The sequence below is a fragment of the Mirounga leonina genome, unplaced genomic scaffold, assembly GCF_011800145.1.
Source record: "Mirounga leonina isolate KUSES-001 unplaced genomic scaffold, KU_Mleo_1.0 Mir_126, whole genome shotgun sequence".
Lineage (NCBI taxonomy): Eukaryota > Metazoa > Chordata > Mammalia > Carnivora > Phocidae > Mirounga > Mirounga leonina.
Genome location: NW_023270314.1, coordinates 671,869 through 689,342, shown reverse-complemented (window position 1 = coordinate 689,342; position 17,474 = coordinate 671,869). Strand labels below are relative to the sequence as shown.

General features: G+C 38.5%; 1 protein-coding gene across 1 annotated transcript in view; it reads left to right on the top strand.

The window, feature by feature from the left end:
• TMTC2 (transmembrane O-mannosyltransferase targeting cadherins 2) overlaps positions 1 to 17,474 on the top strand; it is a 392,764-nt gene that overhangs the window by 48,490 nt on the left and 326,800 nt on the right. The gene's annotated exons all lie outside the window — the stretch shown is intronic.

The following is a 17,474-nucleotide window of genomic DNA, read 5'->3' as shown; positions in this document are numbered from 1 at the left end:
AATAGTATTTGAAATGTGTTGACTGAACAGAAATAGGGTGTCCTAAGTGAAGTTTCATTATCCATGGGAGCCGGTTGTAAATAGCACAGTGTTGTGATGTATGTTTAGTTAATTTCATGTTCTTTTGAAGCTGCTCTTCAGTAGCTTAAAATGCTTATTACCACTAAACATTGTACATTAGCACACAAGAGCCTAGAGAAAACACCACTTACCCTTTGGTAGCGGACAAATAGATAATAGCGGAAGATAGGAATTAATTATCTTTATGCAGATGTCACATCAGCCTGCAAAAGAATGGGATTATTTATGCTTTGGGAAAAAAATACCATTTTGTTTTTATGAAGATGCAGAACAGGCAAATAGCTGCTAAGGAATAAATTATTTGAATTGGTATTAACTCAGTGGCTTATTCAGAGCATCTAGGAATATAGTACACATTTTTTAACCTCCCTTCCCCCTTTTAAATTCAAGAAGTACTGCAAAATGCTTCAGCCTTCTGAATTAGGAACTGTGGCAGAATGATTGGTTTCTTTTGTTCTGTTCTTTACATGGGCAGTCTGTTTGCTTGTCGGCACTTATTCAAGGTGCTGATCCTAAATTGCAATACTTATTGGCCCTGGCTGTAGAGAAAGCATTGTTTGCCTGTCTTACTGTGCTACTGAAAGCATTATGGAATATATTTAAGGAGGGGTTTTTTCATTTGTATTAGAAGTTTCTTCTAGTGATAAAAAGAGCTTTTGTAGCTGTTAGTAAAAGGTACGGGACACTAGAGTTTTGGAATAACTAAGAACTGCATGTGCATTTGTAAAATTCTTTCTCCTCACTTGCTCAGTTATTTAGCTGTTGATTTGTATCTAGCATTTGTGTTGAAACAACCAACATCATCAACATTTTATCCATCTGTCTTATAAAGTATTTAAAATATATGCTTTGAGGTAGGTACATTGCATTTCTATTTCATCTTGAGTTTCTAGGGCTCAATTAATAGCATTTGGCGCCATGTGTGTTTTTGTCTAATGGGTGGTAGTTTGTTGGACAGATATGGGACGCATCATTTTTCAGCACTTATGTGTGTAATGGGGATATAAAAATGGCCATGGCTTCCAGCTTTGTGAAGGGGAGAGACACGCATGCGCACATGAACAGACACCACATGTCATAGGCAGACTTCAAAGATGGCTCCCCTGCGTTCCCCTCTCCTGGCTATTCAACCCAACATGAATGCAGGTACTATAGTGAAGGGATTTTGCAGATGTAATTAAAGTCCCAAATCAGTTGATCTTAAGATATGGAGATTATGCAAATGGACCTGACCCCAAAAGTTGAGCCCTTTAAAAGCAGAGAGTTTTCTTTAACAGTGGCAGAAGATGGAGTCAGAGAATTTCCAAGCCTAACAGGGACTCTTCTCAAAAGGCCATTGCTGGGTTGAAGATGGAAGGGGCCATGTGAGAAGGAACGCAGAAGGCTTCTAGTGGCTCCTTGCTGAGAGCCAGTGAGACCATGGTGATGTCAGTCTCAGAGTAGCAAGAAAACAGGATAATCCGGCAACCTGAATGAGCATGGATGTGAATTCTGGCCTAGAACCTCCAGAGAAGAAGGCAGGATAGCCATCACCTTGTTTTCGTTTTTTTTTTAAAGATTTTATTTATTTATTTGAGAGAGAGAGAGAGAGAGAGAGAAACAGCATGAGAGGGGATAGGGTCAGAGGGAGAAGCAGGCTTCCTGCAGAGCAGGGAGCCCGATGTGGGACTCGATCCCAGGACTCCGGGATCATGACCTGAGCCGAAGGCAGTCGCTTAACCGACTGAGCCACCCAGGCGCCCATTGTTTTCGGTTTTGTATGAGATTCTAAGCAGAGAACCTAGCGAAGTCATGCTGAACTTCTGACCTACAGAACTGTGAGCTAATAGTCTTGTTGTAGGCCTCTACATTTGGGGTAATTTATTTTGTAAAAATAGAAAACGAGGGGCGCCTGGGTGGCTCAGTTGTTAAGCGTCTGCCTTCGGCTCAGGTCTTGATCCCAGGGTCCTGGGATCGAGCCCCACATGGGGTTCCCTGCTCAGCGGGAAGCCTGCTTCTCCCTCTCCCTCACTTGTGTTCCCTCTCTCGCTGTGTCTCTCTCTGTCAAATAAATAAATAAAATCTTAAAAAAAAAAATAGAAAACGAACACACACATGCAGATAGACAGGGTGGTCATTTCTCTATGCCAGGAGATGTTAGAGACCCTTCTTCATCAATTCCAGTTTAAGGACCTACTTTCTCCCTCCCCCCCCAAAAAAAAGAGTTGGATAACATTAACGGAATTTTAGATTTACCATTAATATCCTAACTGTACACATGAGAAAACAGAAGTCCAGAGGAGTTAAGATTTTGTCCAGGGTTTTGGCGTGAGGTAATGGCAGAGCTGGGATAGGAGCCTGTATCCTGATTCAGGTTTCAGCGTTTTTTCCATGTTTCTCTCAGTGATTTAGCTTTAAATTGGAACCAAAGTGTAAAGCTACATAATGGCAATTTCTCTGTGATAATGCCAAATGTCAGGAAGGAAAGGAGTCGGAAAGAAAGGTAATTTCAAGAGAGCATTATTATTTTCTATCTAAAGGTTCTAACACATGGAATACAGTTTGGTGAGCGCCACTGGTTTGTTGGCCAGCGTAAAATCTTGACACTTTCTAAGTTGACCCATGGCTGAGTTCTCGCAGTGGTTCTGCTGTTGTTTGCAGTATTATCATAATAGGTTATTTCTTTTTAACTTTAGACACATTTAGCACTTTCTTTCGGGCATCCTTAGTGATAGCAGCTATTTGACCCCCCCTTTTTTTTAAACATATAAACCTGGCACATAGTTTGTGCTTAAGCATACTTTGTTTTTTTAAATGTTATTTTTAGAGGTAGGTAAGTGATATGATGAAAAGCGTAGCTTCTTATTGTATTTGAACCTGAGAAATAGGATGCCCCAGTGAATTCCACTCTTTGCGGATTTCATAGTAATTCCGTGTAGGGCCTCTGTGGTGTTGGCCTGGAGTGTGTCGACTGCGGAGGAGGTGGAGTGTGAGCTTCTCTATTTTCGTATCTTCCTTTCCTGCCCAGAGGTCCTGTGTTACCATGGAATCGCTCTTATTTCTCTTGAGTGTGCCGAACTTGTTTTTTATTTTTTAAATCGAGACCTATAGGACATACAACAATGTGGAAGTTTAAGGTATACAACAGACTGATTTGATGCGTTTACATTGCAATATGATTTCCGTTGTAGCATTAGCTGAAGCCTCCATCATGCCACATAATTATCATTTCTTCTAATGCTGGGAACAATTAAGATCGGCCAAACTCTTTCATCTTGGACTTGGTTCAACTTTAGAAACTATTATTCATTCATTTGTATTCACATAGCAAGAAAACAAAATCCTATCCTTCTTAACTTACATTCCAGTGAGAGAGACAGACAACAAACCTTTTTTTTTGTTTTTTGGCTTATGACAATCTACCTGCTTGGCTTCTCACATGTGAGTTTAAAAATGTGGATACACCTCCACCTTGTAGCTTGATGCTTTCTTTGTGCAGTAGCTGAACTCCTGAATTTGAGGCCCGGCCTCAGCACAAAGAATCCAGTGTCTCCGTGCCTTTTGGTCCCCGGTGGGCTCCATTTCTCTTGATCTCCCACAGCCTCACTTGTTGTGCCTCTGGGATCAGATATAAGCAGAATCAAGTTTAGTGCATCAGGAAAGAGGATTAAGATTGTGGTAACAGATCAAAGCTGTTTATTTTAAAGCAGTTTTTTTTTTTTTTTTTAATATTTTATTGATTTATTTGACAGAGAGAGACCTAGCGAGAGCAGGACACAAGCAAGGGGAGTGGGGGAGGGAGAAGCAGGCTTCCCGCGGAGCAGGGAGCCCAATGTGGGGCTCGATCCCAGGAACCCGGGATCTTGACCCGAGCCGAAGGCAGACGCCCAACGACTGAGCCACCCAGGTACCCCTTAAAGCAGTTTTTAAAGATGGACAAAGGGCATGGTTCTCACAGAAAAACATACAGTAGCCAATTCAGATGTTTGTGTGATGGCACAAAGGACACTTTGTTTTTTTTATCCCTTTAATTGTATTTGTTCAAATTATGAAGTTCCTCCTAAGTTTTCTGTCATTGAGCTCTAAAAGTTAAACAAAGAATGACTGATGTTATGTATTTCCTGTAATGTTGACCAATCAGGCAGGCTAATGTTGGAAACTAGCATGTGTGATTTGACATGAAGGGGTGAGATGGACCTTGACATCTTTTCCTTACGTTTTTGAGTGGGGACCTGAAACAACATTGGGTTTACCATTTCTTTTTTTTTTTAGATTGATTTATTTATTTGAGAGAGAGAGCGCCTGCGCATGCCCGCGTGGGCGGGAGGGGCAGTGGGAAAGAATCTCAAGCAGAGCCCCCATTGAGTGGGGGAGGGGGGCTCCATCTCACAACCCTGAGATCATGACCTGAGCGGAAATGAAGAGTCGAGGCTTAACTGACTGAGCCACCCAGGCACCGCAGGGTTTGTCATTTCTTAAAGGAGTTGAAAAATCTTGGCATTCTTCATTCTCCTCACCTACCACTGCCAGTGAATAGAGATTGTGTCAGAGATAATCATAAAGTTAATTATTTTGTAATAGTAGCTGATATATAGAGATTTTTTTAACCTAAGGCTAAGTGCTTGGTATGAATTAGCTCGTTTATTTCACACAACAATCCTGTGAGATAATAATAACTATTATCAATCCCGTCTTCAAGTGCATCCTTGTTTCCAACACCTCACAAAGGGCTTCGTAAGTATTTTTTTCTAGTTCCCCAGCACAGCCTTCTGAGATATTATCCTACCAGCATGTAATCTCTACGAGGGCAGTGACTTTGTTTTCTTCTTCTAAGTTAAATCCTAGGATAGTAGCTATTATGGCACCTGGTATGTGCTTAGTAAATAGTAGATAATGAATGAACAAATTCCAAGTTCTTCGATGAGGGGACTGTTAAAAAGAAGTTAAATAACTTGCTCAAGGTCAAGTGGTGAAGGTGGAATTTACACCAATGCATGTGTGACTTAAGACCCTGTAATTTCTTCTTCTTTTTTTAATCTTTTAAGTTTTTATTTAAATTTCAGTTAGTTAACATACTGTATACTATTAGTTTCAGGTTTTTTATTATTAGAATTTCATAATTCATTACTTATATAACCACATCCAGTGCTCATCACAACTGTTACCCTCCTTGATACCCATCACCTGTTTAACCCATCCCCCCCACAACCCTCAGTTTGTTCTCTGTAGTTAAGAATCAGTTTCATGGTTTGTGTCTCTTTTTTTCCCCCATGTTCATTTGTTTTGTTTTTTAAATTCCACGTATGAGTGAAATCATATGGTATTTGTCTTCCTCTGACTGACTTATTTTGCTTAGCATAATACTCTAGTTCTATCCACGTCGTTGCAAATGGCAAGATTTCATTCTTTTTGATGGGTGAGTAATTTCCATTATATATATATGTATATATGTGTGTGTATGTATATATGTATACATACACACACATATATATATACCACATCTTCTTTATCCATTCATCACTTGATAGACATTTGGGCTCTTTCCATAATTTGGCTATTATTGATAATGCTGCTATAAACATCAGGTGCATATATCCTTTCAAATCATTTTTGTATCCTTTGGGTAAATACCTAGTAGTACAATTGCTGGGTCTTAGGGTAGTGCTACTTTTTTAAAACAATTTTTTAAAGGATTTTGTTTATTTGAGACAGAGAGATACAGAGAAAGAGAGAGCATGAGCAGGGGGAGAGGAAGAGGGAGAGGGAGAAGCGGACTCCCCACTGAGCCAGGAGCCCAATGTGGGATTCGATCCCAGGATGCTGGGATCATGACCTGAGCTGAAGGCAGACATTTAACCATCTGAGCCACCCAGGCTCCCCAGGGTAGTGCTATTTTTAACTTTTTGAGGAACCTCCATACTGTTTTCCAGAGTGGCTGCACCAGTTTATATTCCCACCAACAGTGTAAAAAGGTTCCCCTTTCTCTGCATCCTTGCCAACATCTGTTGTTTCCTGTGTTGTTGTTAATTTTAGCCATTCTGACTGGTGTGAGGTGATAGCTCATTATAGTTTTGATTTGTATTTCCCTGATGATGACTGATGTTGAGCATCTTTTCATGTGTATGTTAGCCAGAGCCTGTAATTTCTACCACTGAGCTATAAGAATTATGGTTTTTGTTAACAAATTTCTGCAGTAATGTTAAATTTAGAGGCTGAATGATGTATAATTCTAGGTTTCTGAAATAATAAGTATAAAGTTATTTTGGAAACTCTTCAAAAAGTTATTTTGAAACTGTTGTAAATCATTTCTTAGTGGAAAAGCTATAGGTTAGAGTGGCTAATCTTGAAGAAATCATGCATAATATGAGTATTACTTATTTATATGAAAATAAGAATGTACATGAATATACATATGAATATATATGAATATATTCATATACATGAATATATATGGATACATATGAATATATTAAATTCTATGACACTTTCAATACCATTTTTAGTCCTTTTAAAGAAGGAAAAATTGAAAGTATGGTTTTAGCAAATTTGCCAGTGTTTACTATTTTATAAAATATAATACATAATTAAAATATGAATTTTGTAACTTATTGACACTGGCTCCTACTATTCCTCTTTTGTAGTGCTTTTCTCTTTTCCCTTTTACAAAGAGTATCTGGAATTATGAACAAGTATGTTGTATGGAGTTGGATATGTGTTTTTGATCTTTACATATTTAGGGTGTTTTTAGGGATAGGTTTGTGTTAAGAGGGGTGAACAGAATTCCAAGCTCTTTCAAAAAGGATTGCACCAATTTTCACTGTCTCCAGAGTGTTTTGAGTATGTGCTTTATTCCAACCAATATTATTGGCTATTAGTTTTCAAAATTACTGTAGTTTTTACAGGAGTAAAAGGGCATTCCATTTTAACTTGCAGTCTGGTTTTGTTTTGTTTTGTTTTTGGTAAAGTTAGACATTTTTACAGAAGAATTATTAACTAGATACACTCCTCCATAGACTATCAATTTCTTCACTTATTGGCGGGTTTTGTTTTGTGTTCTCGCTAGTTGGTTACAAGAATCTCATGGCTGAGATTACCCTGAGTTACTAATATGCTGTTTATATTCTGGTGAGCATAAAATTGGGAGCAGCTAGCCACTCTTTTGGTATATTGGTTTAACGAATTCATAAAACCAACCACTACATCCTGCAAATTTATTTTGAATTAGGACTGTGTGACTCCGTAATATCAACATATACCTTAGTAGAAATTAGACAACATCTAGGATTTAGAACTTTAAAGAAAATAAATACTACAATACGGTTCTGCTTTAAATAGGAGCAATGAACTTTATGAATAATAATCTAAGACTTTGGGGGGTTGTACTAGCAATACATTGAGACACATCTCCTCTGTCTTCTCTTTATTCCCACTCCTAGCTGTGCTGGGAGGTGGCGTAACTGGCTTTGAAATCTCCCACATCAGGTGTTACTGCCTTGCTGTCATTAGGCGCCAGGCTCCAGTCACCTACATCAATTGTGCTTGCCGTCCTTGAGGAATGCTACGCTGAGAGTTTCTCTCTCTGGGTCTTTTCATCATCTTTTTGAACGAGCACTGCTCTTTTAAGCCAACAGAATAGAGGCATACACCTTGGTGACCTCCTGGTTTTTCATTTCCAGTAAATACCAGATATGGAGTTGGTCCTGTCAGCTGCTTATCTTGTCTACTCTTCACTGTTGCCCTCCTACACTCAGGAACCAAGTAACTCTATAGATTAACTGTGTAAAGTTTATTTATTTTTTAAATGTACAGGGAGGAAATCATTTGTTGTTGTTGCAGTCTTTTTTTTTTTTTTTAAGATTTATTTATTTGGGGGGGGAGAAAGAAAGCGCATGTGCAGGCTGGAGTGGCAGGGAGGGTCAGAGGAAGTCCTAGGCGGGACTCCAGGCTGAGCGCAGAGCCCCATGAGGGACTCGATCTCAGCACCCTGAGATTCTGACCTGAGCGGAAACCCAGTCGGTTGGTTAGCTGACTGTGCCATCCAGGATACATATGAATGTGTACATATGAATCTTTGCTGCAGTCTTGATACTATTATGCCAGTTTGCTCACTGAAAACAAAACAGCTTTTTTTTTTTTTTTAACGAAGGAAGAAGTTTTGTAAAAACAAGAATGACCACATGTAAACATCCTTTCGATGATTTCTTATATGTGGCTTTACTGTGTGGGGGGCTGAAGTTTAAAAGTAAATACAGTGTTATTGTAACAAGGGTTTATAACTACTTTTTCATATTAGCCAGTGTTTTATATGTTGTGTGGCTTAGTAATTTTGACTGGAGAGATCCGACTAGCAAAATAGTTATTCATTTCTGTTTGCTGAATCAAGAAGGATCTATAAAGAAAATTTCAAAAGCGCGTTTCTTTCAAAGAAGGTAGGAAAACTTTACACATAACTTCTGAAAATTTAGGTCTCTCTTGTGAAATAGCCATAGGCATACTAAATTCTCCGGGAGACCCAATTGATTAATGTGTAAAGCTGTTTAAATTTTCAAAGATCTTCTAAAATGCATTTCTAGTTTTTTGATGCAAAAGTTAATTGATTTCAAATGTCAGCCGATGTCTTATGGTGATGAAAGTCGTTGGCCCTCCTAGGGAAATACAGGTAAAAATAAATTGTACTATGTTAATTAGAAAAGCTCTATGGAGTTAGAGCCGTCACTGAGCAGATTCTCTAGAGTCTGAGTAGGTCATGTTTTGCCATGTATTGGGACGTTCTGGGATCCTAGTTCCATCTATGAAGGAACAAATGGGGATGTCACCAGAATCAGGAGATTGAGATTTATGCCTGGGAATCAACCTATCTAGAAGGTACCCCAAAGGAATGACATTTGCTCATACTTCCATTATTCTGCCTTTTGTTTATCAGAAATGAGTTGAGAGAAGATGGAGAAATTAAAGCATTTCTTAGAGAATAATAATCAAGAGTAATTGCATTGTTTTAAATGCACTCTGTTTTCTAGAAGCAAATATTCCATTATTGATTTTTCTGACGAGTACTTTAATTCACCGTGTTAAGAAAACAACAAAAGAACTCAGGGGGTGTCAGACTTAACAATTTTGTGTTATAAGAAGTAGATAGTTCTTACTTAAAATAATAGGCTCTGCTAATGTATTGATAGAATAAAACTTTCCAAATTAAATGTTTAGATTATACTTATTTATTTATTTATTGGGGGAGGAGGGGCAGAGAGAATCTTAAGCAGACTCCACGCCCAGTGGGGAGCCTGACGCGGGGCTTGATCTCACCACTCTGAGATCATGACCTGAGCTGAAATCAAGAGTCAGACACTTAACTGACTGAGCCACCTAGGCACCCCTAGATTATACTTTTAAAGAAGTACTGCAGCTGAGTCAGTTCATGCAATAGTGTGTCATTTTGGAATGTGAAAAAGCACTCCTGAATATACATGGCCTGGAAATTGAGTTTTCTTGATACTTGATATCAAAGTCCAGGACAACTGCACTCATGTCCTTGTCAACAGGTGTGTTTGAGAATACGTTAAATGAGCTACAGAAAGCATCTCCAACAAAGGTGTCATATGAGGCATAATTCTCTTCCAAGTACGATCTGTGAGCAGCTTTCACAAGTGAAAACTTCCTTGAAATGGAGTTCACAGTCGAAGTTCATCGGTCTGCTCTTGTACTCGGAATGCCTGCCAACATTCCAACTTGCAGTCACTTTGAGTGAAAAATTCTTCAGATTCCTTGGTGGTGTAGGCAAATATCTTTAAATTCTGATTGCTGGGCACCTTATTACAGAGGAAGCACTGGGCAGGTGAGCTGAACTGCTCTGTGTTTTTCCTTCGTTCTTTTAAGGTATTGAGCAGTAGTTGACTGTGTTGTCTTATTGCTTGTGCTTCTTCAGCATCAGTCCCCTTTCTCTTCTCCTTAGAGTATCTGGAATTTCATTTGGGAAACCTTTTCTCCTATATTCTCAGTCTGTGTAGTTAAGGAGGGGTTGCTCTAATGGACAAGGGACCCATCTCCTATCCACTCAGTAAATGGTTAAGTAACTAATACTGGTCAAATGAGACCAATTATTGGATTTTTTGTTGTTGTTGTTGGAATTATTGGAAAGGAGACCAACATTTTACCCCCCTGGAATTTCTTAGCTAGGAGTAAGCAAGATGGCCTGCTGTTGGTGGGAACTCTTATCATTCCTGAGAAAAAGGCCAAGTTTGGGCTGGAAATACAGAATCCTGACAGCCTAGTCTGAATACATCATGAGTTATATGAGGCAATACGTTCTTCTTTTTTGTTTGAGTTGGCTTCTGTCATTTGTAACTTTAATGGACCTGATTGACATACTTTTAATTGTTTAAGATTGGATCTACCTTCATCCTCAGAGCTAACTTTTGTGTATGTATCATTGCTTTCTTTGGTCAGTTTAATTTTTCTTAAAAAGTAGAGTGTTTTTTTTTCTTTTAACTCAATTAAAAAGTAAATACTCAATGTAAAGTGGTAAAATAGAGCAGACAGACCTCTGTTACACAACTTTTACATCTGTGCTCACAAGTGAGGTTAGGCAGCCCTTGTCTAGTTTGGGATTAAGGTTACAGTAGCTCATAAAATGAGTGGCAGGATCACGCAATGTATACTTTATGTATCTTACAATTTTATGTGTCAGTTATACCCCAGTAGAACTGAAATCTTAAAAAAAAAATGAGAGAGCATTTCCTCTTTTTGTGTTCTGTGAAAGAATTTGTGTACAATTAGAGTTATGTGTCCTTAGAGTTATGGTGACATTATCTATAAAACTATCTAGTCGTAGGCCATTATTTCCTTGTATTTTCTTTGGGTTTGTTTTGTTTTTCTCACTTCTTAGGTTAGATGCTTAGTATATTCTCTTTATTTATTAATAAAAGCATGTAAAGTTAGAAAAAAATGAATAACCCTAGCCCCCCAATACCGCTCCCATATATATAATGGTTTATAATTTTCCCGTGTAGGAATGTCAGGACTTTGAGGGATATGAAATACTTCCGAGGACAGAAAAGTCCTTGATTAGCAGAGTAGCCAGGTTACTAGAGTCCGTGTCAGAGAGTTGAGGGGGGGAAAGCATGCATTTATTTTCTTTACAAAAGAGGAGGTTGGGTGTGCTTGGGAGTAATTTTCCTGCCAGTAAAGCTGTGTGAGGATTTCACTTTACTGATGTGGCTTCACGGCTTTGGCAGGTATTACTGCTTTCAGATTTGGTCACAGCATGGGACAGAGGAATATACAGACCTCCTTCCTGCCTTTGAATAATTAGCATCAGCGTAGTATCCTGAACAGTGATAGGATATAAACAAAGTAAGCAGATAGAGAACCTGGGGAGATTTGGGTTTGGGGAGCTTTTTAGCAATAATCACCAGCTCTGTTGAATGTGGGGACATTTGTGGATTTTGACAGCATTTTCCCTGGGCTCCACAGCATTTACCTTTTTTGTTTTTTTGTTGTTGTTTTTGAAAGGAATCTACCACATAGTGGAAGTGACGGCCCTGCTGGTTGTATACACAGATGGGCACCTACCAATCCAGATATCACACTGCTACTGGAGCATTCACCCAAATGGCTTTAACTGAGCCCTTTGCCTCCAGGGCCTTTTTCTCTCTGTGAAGAAAATTCGAATCAGTGCGCTAGTGGCGATTATAAAAATACTGCAATTTTTAAAAGGACTTTAAACCTCTCGTCTTTTTTAGTCCAGTTTCTTTTCCTAGAATAAAACCCTGATTTCCAGGGATACAAAGAAAATACATGACAAACCCCAAATATTCTCAATTTGGGCATGGCTTACATAGGTAGGTAGCCTTAACTTTATTTAATGTAGATATGTTCTTGTAAAGTTGAAAATGAGTGAATCCTATTTTCAACATAGTTTGAAGAGCTTGCAGTTTAATTCACTGGGACTCTATTAATAAGGAAGCAGACGAGAACCTCTTCCAGTGATCTTTGGGACATGCTTAGTGAAGTATTCCTTTATTATTTGTCATGATGTGCTTTGTTCATTTGGTTCTAAGCGGAAATAAATATTGTTTCATTTGTGTAATTGCTTTCTCTTGCAATCTGCTCAGGAATAAAGTTTCTTTAAAATATTAACATATGATTAAGTAAACTTGAATGTTTACAGAGTTTTCCATATAAATGGCCTTACTTTCTTTATAGCAACTTCGAGGGGCCAGCAGTTCATTAGTTTCTCATCGGTCAGTTCATTGAAAAGCAGTCTGAGGCTATGTACAGGTTAGGAATTGTACTTAATGTTTAAGAATCCAACTTGTGTAGTGCTTATTATCACAATTCCTGCAGTTATGAGGTTGCTGTCAAAACCATGAGAATATTTATTAATGATTTGTCAATCCACTCTTTGGCATCAGGTAGATAAGTCTTTTGCTGTCTTTCGGGAACATCTCAAAATCACATGCAAATGCAATGCAAAATGCACAATCTTGCAAAGGGTGCAGGATTCCATGAAGTGAGTGCAAGTGGCTCAGTAAGATCTGAGTTAGCACATAAACCTGTAGACAAATGGGCTATGACAGGACTGGATCAGGCAATTATCACCATGATAATGACAAGAGAGGCCCTTCAAAAGAGTATGATTGAAATATCAAAGGATTAGGTGAGACTCTTAGGAAGATCAAAATTCTTGACTATTTTGGCAGAAATAGTGTTTCTTTGAAGATTTTACTGCAATGTGAAGGCTTGTATGATGTTATCACATCACTTTAATAATACAAATTTTACGTTATTTTATACTTACAAAAGAATATAGGTAAAATATAATTATGTAAGTACTTCTCCCAAATTCCATATTTCTGCTTTCACCAAGAAAAAACCATCTAGAATTTTGTGTTTATTATTCCACTGTTTTTTTAAAAGTAGTTTTACCATGTATTTATTTACATTTGTCTGGTTCTGAACTTTGTTGACCTCTATAAAGGCTTTTGTCATTTTCTTTTAAAAACCTCAATGTAATGTTTAAAAATTCATTCTTGTTGTGATATGTAGCTATATCTTATTTATACTGCTGTATACTATTCTACAACATTACTGACCTTACCAAGATCTGATATGGATCCATGGGAATTCTTATATATTGGGAGTGTGAGTGTAACTTGGTATAAAACTTTGAAAAAGAGTTTGGCATTAACTTATGTAGCTGTTTATACAGTTTCCTTCCTAGGCATAGATCCTAAATCTAGAATGATAGATTTGAATTATTAATTTTATGAAATTATCTATGACAGAGTTTATTTTATAGAAGTATAGACGTATAGAAGGTTGGATGTGTGAAAGTAAAGCTATGGAGTAATTATTTTCCATTCAAACAGCAATGTAAATTCAAAGCATGTTATCCTTTATTGTAAGAATAGGTTGGAACAATAATAAAAACCCTGAAGATACCATAAAGTAATTTTGGTTACTTTAGTATTATTTGGTTAAGTATATGTCCAGGAGAGCTTCCCATTTCTTAAACATTTAACATGAATTTCAAAATCACTGTATATGACATCACTCTAGGAGGCAGTGTGGCCATAAGGGAAGAATCCTGGATTGAGTGTCAAGAATTGGGATCTATACAATAATGCTCCACCTTTCAAGTCTTATCTGGTCTTAACTTCTGAACATCAGTTTCATCACTGGTAAATTAGGGTTGATAATGTTAGTCTTGCTTCCATGGTGGTACGTCAATTAAATGAAATAGAAAATGGGAACATTCTTTCCAATTATAAAATGCTGTATAAGCTGAGTGTTTACTATTATTATTATTATCATTGTTGTTTGAAAGAACCCTCTTTAGTAGGCAAATCCAGATTGTATCTTCTAAACATTTTTTCAAGACAATGTGTCTCAGTGCCCTGGTGTATATTAAAACAGCCTTTTGAAAAGAATGCCTGGAGCCCTGGTGAATATCTAAAACTTGTTTTTATTTTGTTACATAAAATGACCAAGAGCTGTTCTAAGAATTTAAAGTAACTTTTCCTCCTTCAAATGGCTTGCCTAAAATTTATCTTAAAGGAGAGATAAGATTCTAATTGTAAATTTTGAATACTTCCTTTGCTCTTTATGGAAAAATTCCCAAGAATGATACAAAAGCACTTTTATGTGAAGAGGATAAAATGTAACACTGGGGTCTTGATCCCATGTGTGGGTAGCTATCTGATGTGATTACTATATAAGCACTGAGTTCTAGCTTGAGTACTGACAAAATTCCAGTACTTGATTGAATATTATAAACTTTGTTAATAATCATTTGAAAACCTTGCTTTGTGAAAGGCTGGAAATGTAAAAAGTTAAAAAAAAAAGTAATGGACAATTATTCCAATGTCTGGTAACATATAGAGGCCATGCCCTTTTTTAGATGACAGCTCAAAAGCTAGTTTGTAAATTGTTAATAATTTATAAATATCAACTCAAGTTCATGCTTAGATGAATTAATGCCTGTAGATTAGAAACCTGGGAGTTAATATGTAAAGTGATTTGGATAAATGTGATTGTATTTAAACCTTTGAAATTTTTCTAAGCTAAATGCAAACAGAATTATCTGAAAAGATTTTGGGTTACCTCAATAACCTAAGTTTTAGAGAAGTGTATTTAAAATAACTATCTGATGAATAGTGATGCCACTGGATTATTTCCTGTATTTTTTCCTTTCCTCATTCTAGTTTCTTTATTATTCAAGTCATACTATTACTTTGTCCAAAGTCAGGTCTCAGGATTTAGGAAAGACAAACTAACCAAGTAAACTTGGGAAGTGACTATATGAAGAAAATAACTGGGTTGCTTTCTCATTCTTACTTTAAAATGTGTAGTCAGCATTCCTGAGGAGCTCTCATTTAGTTGAATCCCTCCCAAGATATTTGTGGCATCTTCCTAGCAAGATTTCTGATCCATATTTGGCCATACCTTTCTATTTACAACCAGTGTAAAACAACAACAAACCCCAAAAAACTGAAAACACCAAACCGAACAAAACCAAGTGTGTACATATTCTCAGATTTTCATTCAATGACTATTTTCTTAGCTTTGGGAGAATATTAAATCATCTACTAAAACTGTTTCTTACTGGGTATCAGCTCGTACTGTGGCTAAGGCTTCTTAGAGAGCATTCAGTGGCAAATTAGGAGTTAGAAGCTAAGCATTCACCTATAGAAAGGGACCTCCTGGCTTGAGGATGCAGTAAGCGAACAGTAAGGAGCAAGGGTTTTGTCTCGAGCGGATGAGTTCAGTTTTTATCCTTCCCACTCAGCAGCACTGTGATCTTTTTTTTTTTTTTTTTAAGATTTTATTTATTTATTTGAGAGAGAGAGAATGAGAGAGAGCACATGGAGGGGGGAGGGTCAGAGGGAGAAGCAGACTCCCCACCAAGCAGGGAGCCCGATGCGGGACTCGATCCAGGGACTCCAGGATCATGACCTGAGCCGAAGGCAGTCGCTTAACCAACTGAGCCACCCAGGCGCCCCAGCACTGTGATCTTAACCAGGTTTGTTAACTTCTCTGAGTTTCCATTTTCTTACCTGTTACAGAACGGAGTATATTTTTTGTTGTACTGAATGTGAAAGGAGATACTGATATAATGTGCTTACCTCTCTGCCTGGCATGGCGTGTTGCTTGGTAATGGTTAATGGTTTGTTGTTAAAATGAGGCGCAAGCCTGCTCAGGTAGGAACAGTTGTAGGGCAGCGAGGATTGGGATGAGTACAGTGTTGCTTGAAATGGAGATGGCTCAACAGTGAGACACATGCCATCCAAGCTGTGGCCTCAGAGATTCCAAGAACTGTTAGCTTGAATTCCTCTCCTACATATGGCGGAATTCCCCACGACCTTCCTGTCTTTCGGGATTCATAGAAAACTCACATTTCCCTAGGCACTGCCAACTCTAATTTCTGCTTTTGCCGAGTTCTGGATGGATCTCTTTTACACAGTGTGTCTGCTTGTGACGTCTCTTTTCCACACTCTGGGAACCTGCTTGGCTAAAGTGACCTCATTATTTACCAGAGCCCCACTGATGTTAGTGTTAGGTACGCAGACGTTGATGAGGTTTGATGTAAGCCAGGGGTTTGCGATACAATACAGCAATAACTTAAAGTGGACCCTTGGAAATCTCAGCCTTAAAAATCCCCTCCATTCTTATTACTCTGGGGAATGTTCATCGATGGCTTCTTTCTGTCTCTACTCTGGTTCCAGCCTTCTGCCACATTGCTGGGCATCTTTTCTCTCCTGTTTACCTCACTTGTCCGCATTCTCTCAAATGCTTATGCAGTTCTGTAGAGCTGTTGGAGTGTTTTGTCCCAGAGCGTCCTGGTCTTTACCACATACATAACACCAGCCTCGCCCCCTGTGTCTCTTCCTGAGAGGAATGCTCAGGTCACTTAACCTCTTTTCCCCTTGCCTGTCCATCAAGGCATTATTTCCTTTGATAAGTCTTGAGAGATTGAATGTAAGGATGAAGAAGAGGGAATCCCAATGAGTCCAGGATTTCTAGACTAGGAAGCTAGAAGAGTATTGCCTGCAATGCGCTTGGGGTAATTGGTGATATAGGGAACATTATCTGAATATTGAGGAACTCTTTGCCATGTTTGGTACTTTCGTCAGGCTAGTTTTAGAAGAATTATCTTTATAAGAAGTAAGCTAACAAATGCAACTGTGGAAGGGCAGAGAGCCGGAAAACCCATTCCCTGTTATTTGTGGTTCCTCTGAGGAGGAGGAAATGAAGTACAGGAACTAAGTTGAAACAAATATAGCTAGTGATCAGTCACTGGGCAGATGTTTGTCCATTCTTCCGGGCTTAGGGAAGGATCATCGCAGGGGGAGGCACTGAATCAACACCATCTTCTTTCTTAAGGACATTTAGATGATGAAAAACAGGAAATTGGGAGAGACACAGTAACTTAGTTCATTGGGATTCTTCCCAGGAATGGGAAAGTGCAGACATAGATAAGGGTATGCAGTTGTTAGGATGTTCCAGAAGGCCTACAGTGGAGAGTGTGCAGCCCGGGAAGGGGCAGCTAAAGTTTGAAGCATACTCAGCCTTGTGATGTTGGAAATAGGTAGAAGGCTGGAACATTTTCAGCATCAGCATTGAAAGCCCAGACACAGAAACTTCTAAGGCTTTATGATCCAAAGTGGCAAGAGGCTTTGAACTCTAAGCTGTCAGAGAGTTCTAGGCTGGCAGAGCCAGGGCCAGGACCTGAAGCTGGCTTGCCTTGGCTTACGCTGCTAGTATGCGTCCTGTGGAAGTCTCACCCCAAAAATCCTTGTGTAGTGACAGCTAAGCGATATGGATGCACACTGAGTTCCTGAATATTTGTGTTTTCAATTAAAAATCTTGTTGGGCGCCTGGGTGGCTCAGATGGTTAAGCGTCTGCCTTCGGCTCA